At 46.4% G+C, this 15,804-nt stretch overlaps 1 long non-coding RNA gene across 1 annotated transcript in view; it reads left to right on the top strand.

Annotated features, from left to right (window-relative positions):
* The window catches only part of LOC116087076, an 11,969-nt gene extending 2,029 nt beyond the window's left edge, over positions 1–9,940 (top strand). Inside the window, exon 2 of the long non-coding RNA XR_004117243.1 lies at positions 9,824–9,940. This is a non-coding gene — a long non-coding RNA (uncharacterized LOC116087076). The remainder of the gene's footprint in view (positions 1–9,823) is intronic.
* Positions 9,941–15,804: the final 5,864 nt, after the last annotated feature.

Below are 15,804 nucleotides of genomic sequence, written 5' to 3'. Positions count from 1 at the left end.
AAAAAAAAAAGAATAAAAAAGAATAGAATCTGACACAGGCTTATAGTTCCAGGTGTGGGGAAGCTGAGATAGGAGGATCTCAGATTCAAGGTATAATGAGTCCAGGCAATTCTGAGCTTTATAGTGAGATTCTGTCCCAAAAAGAGAACAGTGTTGTAGAGCTGAAGTTATAGCTCAGGGTCAGAGGCCAGGCCAGTCCTTCACAGGGCCAAGGTCAATCACCAGCACTGACAGAAAGCAGACGGGCACTAGTCCTTCAAATACCAGCTTTCTGATTTCCTAGCTTTGTTATCTTTGCAGGGTTCCTAGGCACACTAAGCCTGTTATCTGAAACACAGGGAAAAACAATACCTTCTGCAGCCTCAAGAGTCAAAACAACATAAATGTCTACGTAAGTCCTGGAATGTAGAAAGTACCCAAGAAATATGAGTTAGTATTAGTTATAGTAGTGGAAGGGGTGGGCAGGGAACTGTAAATAGTGTTTTAGTAGAAGCATGAGTGGTGGGAGTGGGGAGACTGTGTTGTGGAAGGATTCAGATGTGTGGTTTGCATTTGAGTTGAGCCTTTAAACAAGTTTAGCAGAAGAAGGGGAAAGGCATTGTGAGGAGAGGAAACCTAACGAGAGTCCAGGAACATGAATGTGGGGAACTATTCAGAAACGTTCTTACTTGGGGGAATTGGGACACCTTTGGTAGGCCAAGTGCTGCCTGAAATAAACCCACAAGTGTGCTGGCTTGGCTCTGTTCTCCTGGGACTTCTGTGTTCTTCCTCTCAGCCTGTTTCTAGTTGGCTTCCTTCCGCAAGGCTCAGCCAGATCTCAGGTCTGCAATGAGGACTCCCCAACTGCTGGGGAGCCTCACTTCTCTGCTTTTCCCAATCCCTGTAGTACTTAATTTTTACTACACAGTTTAGCAGTAATTATATGTTGTCCTGTTAATTATCTCATCTGTGTAAGTGTAGTCTCCCCAGTTCTCTCCCTCAGGGCAGGGGTGGCATCTTCCCATTTTATGTCCCACATGGGACTTAACCCACACATCAGCCCACAAAGTGTTTACACAGTGTCTCTTAACCACACATAGCTAGAAGGACCCTAATTGTGGAATTACTGATTTGGGCAAAAATGTGTTCCTTCTACATACTTTCATTTAGCTTCCAGCCTGTGTGAAGTTAGTTGAAGGGGCCTGAGAGGGAGAATAATGTATCTGCCCCCATTTACAAAATGGCATCATGTCCAGGAGTGGTGGCACACACTGGTAATCCTAACACTTGGTCAACTGAAGTAGGTGGATCGAGAGTTCAAAGCCAGAGAGATAATTAGTAAGACACTGTCTAAGAAAGCTCCAGGACGCGACATAGCTATCATATCCATGAACTCAGAGTAGCTGTGGTTACCTTCATGAGAGCAAGCCAGCTAAAATTCTGATCGAGTTGAGAGGGGCACTCTCCAGGCCCCACCCCTATGTGAGGAACTGTCGGCAGCTGATATCCACTGGGTGAGGGGAAATTGTTGTATTTTTGAGGATCCAGTTACTGGTGGTTTCCCATGCTCCAGGGGGAAGGAAGGAACATTCCCCCCCAGCATCTTGGGGACATCAAGAGACTACTTGATGTGAGTTGTATGGAGGTCTCAGAAACCCTCACATCCGTTCACTTGCTCAGTGCAATGCACAATAACACTGTTGGAGCAACTCCAACTTTTGCCCTCAGCCCTCAGCCACTTTCTTCTGCTGTCCTCACACTCTGTTTTTGGATCATGGCCCACAGTCTAGTTGATTTCAGTCCTTCTACAAAGACCAGCTGTTGTCATTAAGAACCTATTGTCTAGGTACCAAGTAAATTACTTCTCGTGATGTATATACAAGCCATTCTGTTCCCACAACAGGGAGCATTGTAGACATTTGTTGTTGCCTTTATTTTTGTAGACATTTTTAATTTGTACCAATCAAGCTTATGAGAGTTTATTCAGTGCTAGAGAATGCCCAGAGTATTTAGCAACGTGGGAAAAAAAATGCATGTGGCCAGCTATGGTGGCACATGTGTATAACCCAACACTTGGAAGGCTGAGGTAGGAGGATTGTCATGCGTTTGAGGGCAACCTAGTCTACATGGTGAGTTATAGGCAGCCTAGGAGACGCCCTCTCAACAACAGAGCAGATCAAAACAGCTTGTTTGTAGAGTGGGCAGCAGTCAATGAAGAGATGTGTAATTGGTCAAAGTGCTGAGAAATCACTGAGTGCTCAGCCCTTTCCATCGCCTTCCAACCCCTAAGGCTTAGGGAAGATGTCAGAAGAGGAGGCAGAAAGAATGTCAGAGCCAGAGGAGGGGAGGGATGCTGTGAAATGCTGTCTTCGGGACATGACATGGCTACCACATTCATGAACTCGGAGTAGCTATGATTGTATTCTACACAAGAGCAAGCCAGCTAAAATTCTGATAGAGTTGAGAGGGGCACTCCCCAGGCCCCACCCATTACTTGAGGAACTGTTGGCACCTGATATCTGCTGGAAACAGGAAATGTTCTTTTGAGGATGTGGTCGACTGTGGACTGTCCCATGCTGCAGAGGATGACCCACATCCATGCACATATGAGCAGTGCTAATTTAACTCTGTGGGCTATCAAAGGAAAAAGAAGATTTGAAATTGAAAAGGAGATGTGCTGAGAAGATACAGGAGAAGCTGGGAAGGGAAGTGGGCAATGTGTACAAGTGTACATGATCGCGTTGCATTGTATACATGTATGAAATTCTCAAGAATAAAGATAATTTATAAAAACAGAAGGATATGGCCCCTACCCTCGCTGAGGAAACAACGTAGCAGTGCAAACAAAGCCAACAGACAATTAAAATACAGAATGACATTTTAGTTAGTTATTGTAGCACAACAAATACTCCAGATTCTTTATGGCTTAAAACAGTCATTATTTTCCTCTAGTTCTGTAAATTGATGGGGCTCGGCTGGGTGATACTGCTGGTCTCACTTGGAATCTCTCGTGAGGCTGGAATTAGATGGCATCTGGAACCAGAGTCATATGAAGACCACTGGGGCTACAGAAAGGCTGGGCATCTTCTGTACAAAGTCTCAGGGCCTCTTGACTCCACATGGCCTCTCCATCTGGGCAGCTGGACGTCTTACATAGCGAGTAAAACTGTCGGGTGTCTCAAAAAACTAGGCCTGGAACCTGCACTCTTTCCCTTCTGCACTCTGTTGGGCAAAGCGAGTTAGAGGGCCAGCCCCAAATTAGCATAGAAGGGTGGACACCAGGCCATGAATGTGGGAAAGTGTCCTTTGGAGACCAGCAGATTCTACAGTAGAGGCTGTGCGGGGGCTTCATATAGGGTGACAGTGACCACTCTTCCTCTTCCTCCTTCCTTCTCTTCCTACCACTTTCTGTGTGTATGCATGCGAGTGTGTGCGCGTGAACGCATGCACCCACCTAGGCACATGCATCCAGAGGCCATAGAAGGACATTGTCTTCTTTATCACTCTTTACCTTAATTCCCTTGAGGCAGGGTCTTTTACTAAACTAGAAGCTTCCCGATTGTGTAGGCTCTCTGGCCAGCAAGCTCTTAGGATCTGCTTGTCTCTGCCTCCACTCCCACATTGGAATTGTTACATGTATGCACAGCCATGCACAGCTTTTTGCTGTTGTTGTTGTTTCAGGATAGGGTTTCTTTGTGCACCTTTTGCTGACCAGGAATTTGCTCTATATAGCAGGCTGCCCTTGGACTTAGATCTGCTTACCTCTGCCTCCCGAGAATGCTGGGATTAAAGGTGTATGCCACTACCCCTCAACTACACACAAGTTTTTACATGGGTGCTGGAGATTTGAACTCACGTCCTTGTGCTCAAACGGCAACTTTTACCTACTAAACTATCTCTCCAGTCTCCATGGGTTGACTTTTTTCAAAGCTGAGTGAGGGGCTAGAAATATAGCTGAGGTTAGGGAATGCAGCTCAATTGGAAGAGTACTTGCCTAGAATACGCGAAGACTTGTGCTCGATTACTCCATATACAAGGCATGGTGGCACATGCCTATAATCCCTGCATTAGGGCAGTAGAGTCAGGAGAATCAGAAATGCAAGAGCAGCCTCAGATACATAACAAATTGGAGATCAGCCTAGAATGCATGAGACTCTATCTCAAAAAAAAAAAAAGATAGACTAGGGAGTTTATGTCTGTGTGTATGTATGTGTGTGCGCATGCATATGTGTGTGTCTGTAGTTCCTGTGTGTATGTGTGTATCTGTTTCTGTGTGTGTGTGTGTGTGTGTGTGTGTGTGTGTATGTAGTATCTGTGTGGTATAAAGGAATAGATTGGATCCAGGAATGAGGTCAAGTCTTCATTGTTACCCTGTCCCTTCTCAGCCGGGAACTTCACGTTTGTCACTGAAGGCTAAGTTATTACCTCAATATTGATATCAATTCTTTTTGCTTTCTATTCGTGGTTTTTTTTTTTTTAATGCAAACTCCTTCTAACAAATGTTTTGTTTTGCTTCATTTAATTTTAAAAGAACATTTTGCAGGAAACCTGCTGTCTGGTAGGAAGCTGGACATGGGTTGGTCAGGTGGCCAGACAATTTATCCTTGGGCGTGAAGCATGCTGAGGAAGAAGCTGCTGGCAAGGAGCAAGGAGCAAGGAGCACGCCACTGACCTCAGATAAAAGATAGATGAAATTGAAATTATCTTCTCATTACCACTGAAAAGGCAATGTGGAGGAGGGCAAAGAAGGTCGTTAGAAGAGTTTCTACTCTAGTAAAAAAAGTCAAATAGTACCAAAGGGTTATATCAAAAGGCGGCAGACCTCTACTTCATGCTCTCTACCCTCCAGTCCGGCTCCCTGGAGGCGGCCATTTTCAACTCTCTGAAGTGTCAGAAAGTTGTGCATAAGAGCAGTAGTTGCATGCTATCCCATAGCACTCCCATTGACCGCCTGGTTATCTTGAATTAACCTTTCTTATCTTTTCCTTCACCTCTCTTATTTGTATCATGGGACTAATGAAGATAGTAACCATCTCATGAGGAAACACAATGGGTAGTAGTCCGGATGATGATGATGATGACAATGATGATGATGATGATGAAGATGATGATGGAGGGCACTTGCGAGCTACTGTGAACATACTGGGGCTTAGTGACACACCATACAAATAAATATAGGGCATGGCTGTGACACAGTAGAAATGACAAGAAACCCAGGCTCAGTTTGAGAAGTTTGAGCTTTTTTGTTCTAAGACAAACTGTTCTCAGTCCCCTTCCTTTCCTGTCTCTTCTACAACTTTGTCACTATAATTATCCTGATCCTCATATCAAAGCATGCGTCTCTTCACTATGTATTTGCTTTCTGCCTATGAAATATACACAGGCCTTCCCTGTCTTGGCCAAGACTTTTAATTGATCCTTCTGCTTCTTCAATTATCAGTCTGTTTCTTTGTCTCCACTGCCAAATCCCGCAACCCAAATGCTGTCTCTTGTTTCTGTATGAATCCCAGCTTTCAACCGTGTCATCCCCTCCCATCTCTGTCTTTATGCTATCCCAGACACTGGGGTCATCAAAGCCCACCTTATCGTCCTCTAGGGTACATTTTGTCCCAGAGTATTTGATTGAGTTGACCACATTACTGCTTCAATCTTACCTCCAAAGACTCTCCACCCCACTTTCTTATTTCTGTCTACATTTCTCCAAGTGATCCAGGAAAGCAGCAACCTTGAACTCTGGATTGACTCAGCACCTTTTTCTATCTCCCATGTTAGTTTGCATTGTCATTGTCAATACTAGGACTCACTGAAGCTAGCTAGCATCTTTAAAAATTGCATCAGTATCTGGGGCAGGGGTAGGGGAGATTCCTAAAAGCAGGATAGACCTGGATCCAAGAAAGACCAGAAACATGGGTTCAGGATCCAACAGATTGAGTGAGCCCCTCCCCAGCCTGCCTTATGGACTTCTTGTGATCAGTACAGATTCCCAAAGGTGCCAGACACTCCCACACTCAGCTGATCACCAGGCCCTGGAAAAATCACCCTCACCCTCCTGCATCAGGCACTTGAATGTCCTCTTGTGCCACTTCCCTGGAGATGCTGGACATCTGAGGTCACAGCTGTTCTGCTAGAGAGAAGGCTCAGCAATTAAGAGCACTCTTTGTTCCTGGAGAGGACCAAGGTTCAATGCCCAGCAGCCACATGGTGGGTCACAACCATCTGTAATAGGATCTGATGCCCTCTTCTGGTGTGTATGAAGACAGCATACTCATATACATAAAATAAATATACATATACTTAAAATAAATAAATCTTTAAAAAAAACCCACTGTGGTACATAGGGGTAAAATAATTCATATACATAAAATAAAATCAATCTAGAAAAACATTTATTTATTTATTTATCTTGGTTTTTTGAGGCAGGGTTTCTCCGTATAGCCCTGGCTGTCCTGGAACTCACTCTGTAGACCAGGCTGGCCTTGAACTCAGAAATCCACCTGCCTCTGCCTCCTAAGTGCTGGAATTGAAGGTGTGTGCCACCGCCGCCGCTGCCACCACCACCACCACCCGGCTGAAAAACATTTATTTTAAGTAAGAAAGAAAGGTTGGGCTGGGCGGTGGTGGTGCATGCCTTTAATCCCAGCACTTGGGAGGCAGAGGCAGGCGGATTTCTGAGCTTGAGGCCAGCCTGGTCTACAGAGTGAGTTCCAGGACAGCCAGGAATATACAGAAAAACCCTGTCTTGAAAAACAAAAAACAAAAAAAATAACAAAAAAAGAGAGAAAGAAAGAAAAAGAAAAGAAAGAAAAGAAAAGAAAGGCTGGTGAGATGGCTCAGCAGATAAAAGTGCTAGCCACCAAACCTGATACCCAGAGTTCTATACTGGAGACCCATGTGGTAGAAATCGAGAAGCCACTCCTGCAGGCTGTCCTCTGACCTTGATGCATGTGTTACAGCATGCACACTGATGCACACATACGTACACACTCAACAAACGTAATAATAATAGAAAAAGATATCTCAGATTTTGGGGAGGATGCAGGTTTCTGGTGCTGGGGGAGGGGGAAACTTGAAAAAGGCAGGTGGTCTCAGCAGCTCCTTGAAGAAAGCCCTACCTAACTTCAGCCAGGCCCCAGCTCAGAAGAGCCAGAGGCAGGGTTGCCCTCCCAGCTCCCAAAGCCTGCACTACTAAACTCCGAGGATCTAGGTGTGGCTGCCTTTGACGGAGCAGCACAGAGCATGGGAATCCAGCCTTTAAAGACGTTGGGGGTGATGAAGAGAAGTAGCGAGATCTGCAGCGCTTGCAGTAGGTGAGAGAGGTGAGAGCCGCACGCCCGGGGCATTGTGCCAGGCTCAGACGGAAGCCTTCCTCAAGTGCTGGCAGCCAGAAATCAGAGGTGCTCCTGAGCTCTTGCAGGTCCCCTCTGCACCCTCAAGAGCATTTCTCATGAGGCTCTACGTGTGGAGCAGGGTGCTCGGCTTTCCCAGGTCCAACAGCCTGGCTCTCGCTGCCTGCTCCTGGGTGGTGGCACGCCTGCAGCTGGAACTGCACTTCCCACTCTCACCAGCACAGAGGTGGGGGTGGGGCAGGGAGAGCAGCATCACAGCTGTTTGCTCCCTGGCAGCGTGGCTAAGTAGTTCACAGCTCTGGCTCTGAGTCAGAACCCGCCCCGTTTCAAACCCCCTGCTGCCAATACTGTCTTTGTGGCCCTGGGCAACTTAACTTTTTTTATGTTTCATCTGTGCAGCAGGGATTATGATAGGCCTTCATACTGGCCCTGAGTTTTCCTATGATGATGCAGAGAAAACACCCAGCTTGGTCCACCGTTACTTCTTGGAGCTAAGGGCCCTTCCACCCCCCCACTCTGCTGTCTGTCTCCCCCACTTCCCCCACCGAGTTGCCCTCTGATCAGATGGCCATTTCCACCTTTGGCCTGGGGTCCACTAAGTCGAAGATAAAATTGTTTGAGTCTGTGTTCTTGGTGCCCAGCACAGGGCCTGGCGTATTTGATAGTCAGAATATGAATTTAGTGTTGGAAGGAATTGGTTATACAGTATAGAAGATCCAGGTTGCAGGGGCTGGAGAAAAGGCTCAGCAATGAAGAGCATTGGCTGCTTTTGCAGAGGACCTAAGTTTGATTCTAAGCTCCCACATAGGGATTCATAACTCCAGGGTATCTGACATACTCTTCTGTCTTGCATGGGCACTAGGCACCCACAGGATACACATACATACAGGCAAAGTATTTGTATACATAAAACAATAAAAGAAGAAAAGGGCTCTCTCCCTCCTCTCTTTCTGCTACTGCCCCCTCTCTCCCTCTCAATTAAACCTCTTACACATGGAAACAAGAAGGAGGAGGAGGAGGAGGAGGAGGAGGAGGAGGAGGGGGGAGGAGGAGGAGGAGAAGGAGAAGGAGGAGAAGAAGAAGGAGAAGAAGAAAAGAAGAAGAAGAAGAAGAAGAAGAAGAAGAAGAAGAAGAAGAAGAAGAAGAAGAAGAGGAGGAGGAGGAGGAGGAAAAAAAGGCCAGATGTGGTGGTGTGTGCTTTTCAGTCCCAGTAGTTTGGAGGCAGAGCCAGGCAGATCTCTATACATTCAAGGCCAGCCTGGTTTACATAGGAAGACCCTCTCTCAAGAAGAGAAAGTGGACAGGGGATAGGAAGGGTGGGGTGATGGAGGAGTTGGGGGAGGGAGTTGTCCTCAAAATTTCATCTGGCTTTAGTGGCTCTCCCTCCACTCTAGTCACTTACTGTACTTGAAGAAGCTACTGCCACTGTCTTGGCCTGGGGGCCAAGAAAACGACAAGGACTACAGTAGATTATACTGCTGACCTTCTGGAGCAAACTGTCAGATTGATGGACATTAAGCATATAACCAATCTAAGGATAGATTTCATCCAGAAACCTTGTCAGGAAGGAGGAGACCAGGCTCCAATAGAGAAAGCACGTTTTGGGGAGGGAGGAAGCACTAAGAGTCTCCTGGATGATGTGAAGGCTGTGTGGAAGCAGAAGATGAAAGACCTCCACAGAAAGCCTCGGGCAGAGGGAACAGGGCTGTTGGGCAAAAGACAAGGTTGGTGCAGTTGGAGCCCATGACAGGGCGTGTGAAGGCTTCTTTCTACAAAGCTGCAGAGCTGGGAGAACGAATCCTGCAGAGCCACAGTGAGAGACGTGAGCCTCTGTCCTAATGGTAATAGCTCACATTTATTCAATTTTGTGTATATGTACACTGTGCTAAGCACCTTGTGTGCTTTTGTCATTTACCACCCACAATCTTCTAGGAACCCGGTACTCTTATTCCCACGCTGCCCCAGGAAGGTAAATCCGCTCAAAGGCGATCTGCGTGCTGTAGCAGTTAAGATTTGAATCCAGACATCAGGACCCAGTAGTGGCTTCTCTGGAAATCCCTGTGTGGTCCAGCTAAAGAGCTAAACCGCAGGCTACTTCTTGGTAACCCTGGCTTCCATAGGTCAGGGATGAGCTCCCCTGCGGTGGGGCTGACCGCCTGGAGAAGCTGTCACAGAATCGCTGGCCTGGGCTTCCACCCGCGTGGGATGCGACCGCAGTGCGGAGGCCCTTAGTGCGTGTGCACGCGCGCGCGGTCGCCGCAGCTGTGCGGGCTGCAGCCGCGAGCTGCCCGGGTCTGGTGGCTGGGGCGCCCCGCGGCATCCGGCAGGGGGCTCTCGGTCCCAGGCTCTCACAGCTCCCCCTCCTGCATCACATCCCCTCCGGCCTTGGGGAGGAGGGGGGGGCGGGAAGCGGGCTTTCGTTTCTGATTTAAAACGACTATTTTAAAATGGCTCTCATTCTCTTTTTTTCTTCCTTTCCCCCCTGCCTTCTCTCACAGCCAGAAAGAGGGGGAAAGCGACACCAAGAATCCATTCCAAACGAAAAACTAAGAGGAGACGCGGCAGCTCCCAGATGTTGATGTTTTGTTTTTTTGACATAAATCTTCGCACTCATATGGGAGTTTTCATTGATTCATGTTCCCATCTGCTGAATTTCCTTTTATTTATTTAATATTGCTTTTTGGGGAAATCTTGCTTCGAAGCTCTGGAGAAGCATAAACCGTGGCAACCACTGCAGCCCTCCTCCCTCTTGCAAGCCTTGGCTGCTGGGGGCAGGGAGATGCGGTGGCGTCCTGCATAGTGGGTGCTGGGCGTCCTCGAGGAGGGGCTGGCGCTGCAAGCCTGCGGTAATGTGGCGATTCTGTCTCTTCCAAGTCTTCCAGAGGCAGGGGGAGAGGTAGAGTGAGGAAGGAAGAGGGGCAGACTGGCTGACTGTTCCTCATGCTTCCTGCTCATCCCCAACACTTCATACCGCCCCTTTGGTACTAAAGTACACTTTGCTTTTGACACCTTGGGCAGTAGGAAACGTCTAACAGTAGACGTCTATAGTAATATGATTGTGCATCTCCCCGTCCGATCAGTACACTTCCACCCCAATAGTGATCCATCAGTAATTAACAAACTCCAACTCTGGAGTCGCACTGAATCTTGACGACTTTCCAGAGGGAATTCTTGAACAAATTAACTTTTTAGAGTTTCGGGTTTCCTACATATAAGATATAAGATATATCTTATATCTTACATATAAGGTAGGAACGATTACTACATCCTTCTCGATGCCAGTATGTTTTACCGAAAAGGAAACCGATGCAGAAACAAATGAAGGGATTGTTCAGCTCATCCCCATCCAAACCGGCATCTCTACCAACCAGCTCCACATCCCAGCCTCCCTGCCAGGATTCCACACTAAACTATTTGCCTGGCAAAGATCAGAGCCTCCCCACACCCCATGAGGCAGAAGAAAAGACTAAGTGTTAGTGGTTCAAAATGATGGATAACTGAGAACACTATCTATTGAATTTGGAAAATAGGCTCAAACTTGGGAGAAATAGAGAAGTCATCCTGTTGAGTTCCTCACTTAATCTATCCATACTGTGCCTATTCTATCGGAAGATACTTTGAGACATTAAGAACCTTATAAAGCCAGGTATAGTGTCACATGCCTTTAACCCCAGCACTTAAGAGGCAGAGGCAGGCAGATCTCTGAATTTGAAGCCAGCCTGGTCTACATAGTTACAGGACAGCCAAGGCTACATAGTGTAACCCTGTTTTACCTACCCTTCAAAGAGCCTTGCAGATTATGGGATAGGAGTATTTGAATGTTGAGAATCACAGTTTCCATGGGACACACCTATTAAGGCCTATCAGTGTCCTGATCTATAGCTGTTAAGGTCATTCCTAAACAGAATGGAGTTTCCCATGTTGTATGGCCTTTTTCTGAGAAGAATGAACAAATGTCTATTCATCTCAGATAGGAAATAAACCATAGACTGAAGAAACAATTTCAGCCAAGTCTAATGAACCAATGAGATTAGTTGGGATCACAAATGATGGTTTATCTATAGGAACGCTATCAACTTATAGGCAGCTACACTCCTATAGAAAAGTCTCTCTCTCCCAGAAACCAGTCTGTATTTATTATCGACCGGGAAGGGCAGAGCCTTGTGAAGCCCTCCTCCCTCTGTTATTGATGTGAAGGAGCCCAATCTAGTGTGACCCTCCTGTTCTCATAGCTGCTAAGAGTACAACTGGACAACAGCCGGGTCACGGCCCAGAAGACAGTATTCTACAACAGCCGAGGTCACTTGAAGTGTCGCACTGGAATCTAGCACCCTTCTCTGGGGTCAACATTCCTCCCTAGGCATACCTCATCCAGCCCAACCTTCTCTCCATGTTCTGGGGAAACTTCTTCTGGCCAGGCACATGCAGCTGGATCGCTGAGAACGATTTGATTCTAGGCTCGGCTTTGAGTCTTTGCACACATTCATAACCTTCATGTATGCATGCTGTTTTCTGGAGCCCCTTTGAATGGTAAACCACACAGTGTTTTGGCATGTGCTTGCAGCTTACAGTGTAGGAAGTGGGCACTCAAGAGGTATACAGTGCAAACATTAGATCCTATAAGAGAGCATTCCTCTTCACTTCACCCCAAAGCTACCTAGGCTGAGAACATGATTTCATTGGGAAGCTAAAGCCTACTCATCCAATCTATAATTTGTCCTTGAGATTGTTGAAATAGAGCATACACATCACATACAAACCCAAAAATAGAAAGACAAGGGATACTGGATCTATAGCTCCATGGTAGAGTGCTTACCAAGCATGAGTAGGACCCATGAGTAGACCCTGGTTTGATCACACACACACACACACACACACACACACACACACAGAGAGAGAGAGAGAGAGAGAGAGAGAGAGAGAGAGAGAGAGAATGTCCATAACAGACTTATGTAATAGATAACCACAGGGTAGGATGGGGGATAACTGCTCATATACACATTTTAGGCACCTTCTGGATTTGTTACCCTTCACAATAAAATTGTTTAGACATAACTTACCCGGTAAATTGTATGTTCACTGAGGAAGATAATGTAGTTTAAGCTCTAACCAATCCTGCCTAATGTGTAGTAAGCACTCAATGGAAGTGACTTTTTATGTTGAGAGAATGATTTAAAGCCACATAATTAGTCACTGACAAAAATTAAGGAAAGGTCCCTTGAAGCACTGGCTGCCTATTTTTGTGTGTATATATAAATGGGGGTAGGTATATATGGGGGTGTTTACTGACTTAGAGAAACTGACAGCTACAATTCAGTGTAGAGTTGGAAAACATTTCTCTGAACTCCCCCACACCCAGAGAAGACACCAAAGGAAGGAATGGGAAAATTGGTTGACTCCAGAGGATCAAGATGAGAGGGATAGATCAGAAAGGAGAAATTCCATTTCCCTCAAAGGAGAGAACCAGGTCTGAGGTTCCAGTAGACCCCTGGATGCTCGTCTGAACCCACTTGACTTTCATGCTTCCTGCACTATGGACGTGACTTCAGAAGCTAGCCCAGGCGACAGTCCGTTGGCTCACGCCCAGCTCATTGATGGTGAAGGGAAGCCATTCTGCTGACTTTGTGCTATAAAAGTACTGTGGAAATGGCCAAGAGTAAGAATATTCACCTGCCAAAAGGAACTGGAATCGGCCAGGGAGGCCAGGAAAGTCTTGCCAGAGTCCGCTAGCCAGAAGATGCCAGCAGAACTGTGCACCTCTGGATGGAAGCCTTTTTAGGGGGTCTCAGAGCCAAGACTGCTCTGGCCATAAGCTTAAGACTTGCCATAAGCTCCAAGATATGCGTCCCCAGACAGAGCCTAGTCTGAGGTTCTGGGAAAGGCTCCTTTTCCTGAGCATCCCTGTCTGCTTTGTGCTGTTACAACACAATGCCACAGAATGGACCACAAACTACAGAAGTGTGTTCTACTCTTGGCATTGGAGGCTAGAGAATTCAAGACCAAACCTACACCTGACCAGGGCCTTCCTGCGGCACAATAACATGGCAGAAGGGTATGGTAAGCACACCAGACATAAAACAGGACCAAAAAGAGGGAAAAGGATAAACTCACCATCAGAGCTCTCATGGCTTAGTCAGTTCTTGAAGGCCTTCTACTTAAGGCCCCGACCGTGATAAATTTCCAGTTGACTTTTGAGACCAGCATTGAAATTACAGCACCACCTGTTTCCACACTGTATGTTGACACACACCCTGGTGAGTGAAAGTACGAGACAAGATGACAGCTTGACCCTGCACCAGCACTGTGGATGCCTGGGTTCTTGACCATGTAGGATCAATTTCGCTTTATTCTGATTCATTCTTGTTCATTTAGTTCAGTCATTCCGTAGTGAGCCCCCAGACCTTATCACAACCGATACCATGGTGGAAGGACCATAAAGGCCAGAGAACTCAGGACATAGATGACAACACCACCTGCAAAATGAAAAAGTCCATAGTTCTGGGAAAGTCTCTAAATGTCTCAAAACCTATCTTTTTGGCTTCTGTAGTTCTTTCTCTGGCTAACTATTCTTGCTAACTAAAGTATGTCATCCCAGGATATGTGTGTGTGTGTGTGTGTGTGTGTGTATGTGTGTATGTGTGTGATGTGTGTACGTGTGTGTGTATGTGTGTACGTGTGTGTGTGTGTGTACGTGTGTGTATGTGTGTGTGTGTGTGTGTGTGTGTGTGTGTGTGTTCAAAAGCTTACCCTGAGGAAGGCATGGACCTCACTGGGATCCCAAACACCTGTTATCATTACCAGCTAGTGACTTTCTATTCGTTTAAACCCATGGATGAGCAGTCTTCTTTGTTGGATACCCTATATTTCACCGTGTCTACTGACTCCATATACTATCCAGGAACGAGTTTTAGTTAAGGTTTCTGTTGCTGTAATAAAGCATGGTGATAAAACACTGTGACCAGCCGGGCAGTGGTGGCGCATGCCTTTAACCCCAGCACGTGGGAGGCAGAAGTAGGTAGATTTCTGAGTTTAAGTCCAGCCTGGTCTACAGAGTGAGTTCCAGGACAGCCAGGGCTACACAGAAAAACCCTGTCTCGAAAAACCAAAACCAAAACAACAACAAACAAACAACAACAAACCCACCATGACCAAAAGCAGCTTGGGAAGAAAAGGGTTTATTTCATCTTATATCTTATCATCCATCTTCCAGAAAAGTCAGGACAAGAACAGAAGGCAGGAACTCAGACAGGAAGTGATGCAGAGGTCATGGAGGAGTCCTGCTTACTGGCTTGCTCCTAATGTCTTGCTCAGCCAGTTTTCTTTTTTATTATTTTGTTTTGTTTAGGGTTTTTTGTTTTGTTTTGTTTTATTTATTTATTTATTGAAACAGGATCTCACTGTGTATCTCAAGCTGTCCTGGAATTCACTATGTAGATCAGACACTGACCTCAAACTCAAAAGAGACTGCCTTCCTCTGCCTCCCAAATGCTGGAATGAAAGACATGAGCCGCTATGCCTGGCTTCAACCTGCTTTCTTACACTATTCAGGACCATGGGCCCCGGGATGGCACTTCCTACGGTGGGCTGGGCCCTCCTACTCAACCACTATTAAGAATATGCTCCATAAGCTTGCCTACATGCCCATCAGATCAGGGCATTTTCTCATTGGAGGTTCTCCCTTCCCATGATTTTAAGTCTCTGCGAAGCTAACATAAAACTAGCTGCTACCGGGGGAAGAGAGGGACAGGAAACTTCTGACTCACGGTAGCAAAAGAGAAGCACGAACATGTATTAGCCGGAGGTAGAAAGCTGGCTATTGCTTTGTTTGCTTGTGGCAAGGTCTTGTGATGTAGCCCAGACTAGGCTCAGTCTTATGGTCCCCCCTTCTGAATGCCGGGGTTACAGTGGGTGCCCTTTGTGCCCAGCAGATATAGGAAGCTTAATGTAGTTTAATGATGCTCCTCCCCAGACCACCTATCAAAAGCGTTTGAGCCCCTTGTCAAAAAAATTCAGATCCTGGACCTCACTCATGTCACGTGTGTCCAGCGAAGACGGGTGTCTCTGAAACTAGAGTAAAACCAGAGAGATGGCTGAGCAGGTGAGAGCACTTCCTGAGCAAGGCTGGCAACCAGAAGTGGACCCCAGAACCCAGGGAGCAGAACTCAAGCATTCTGCTTTTCAAAAGCAGATAAAATGTAGCTAAGGGAAAAAAAAAAAATCAGTGTTGTATACACTCCAGCACCCTTTAGTGTTTTTCCAGCGGTGTGCAATCACACCTTTGTCTAGTTCTAAAACACTTTTACCAGCCATCAGAGATGTTCTACCCCAGAAGCCAGGCACTCCAGCTCCCTCCCCTGGCAGCCAGTAACCTGTTGTCTCTTTCTATAGATTTTCAGATCCCGGACATCTCATGCAACAGTGTGTGACCTTTTGTGCCTGGGTTTCTTACTTTGTATGCTTTTTTAGGCATATCGGTATG

This window comes from Mastomys coucha, unplaced genomic scaffold (genome assembly GCF_008632895.1).
Source record: "Mastomys coucha isolate ucsf_1 unplaced genomic scaffold, UCSF_Mcou_1 pScaffold13, whole genome shotgun sequence".
Lineage (NCBI taxonomy): Eukaryota > Metazoa > Chordata > Mammalia > Rodentia > Muridae > Mastomys > Mastomys coucha.
The sequence above is the reverse complement of the archived record's forward strand: the minus strand, read 5'-3'. Positions and strand labels throughout refer to the sequence as shown.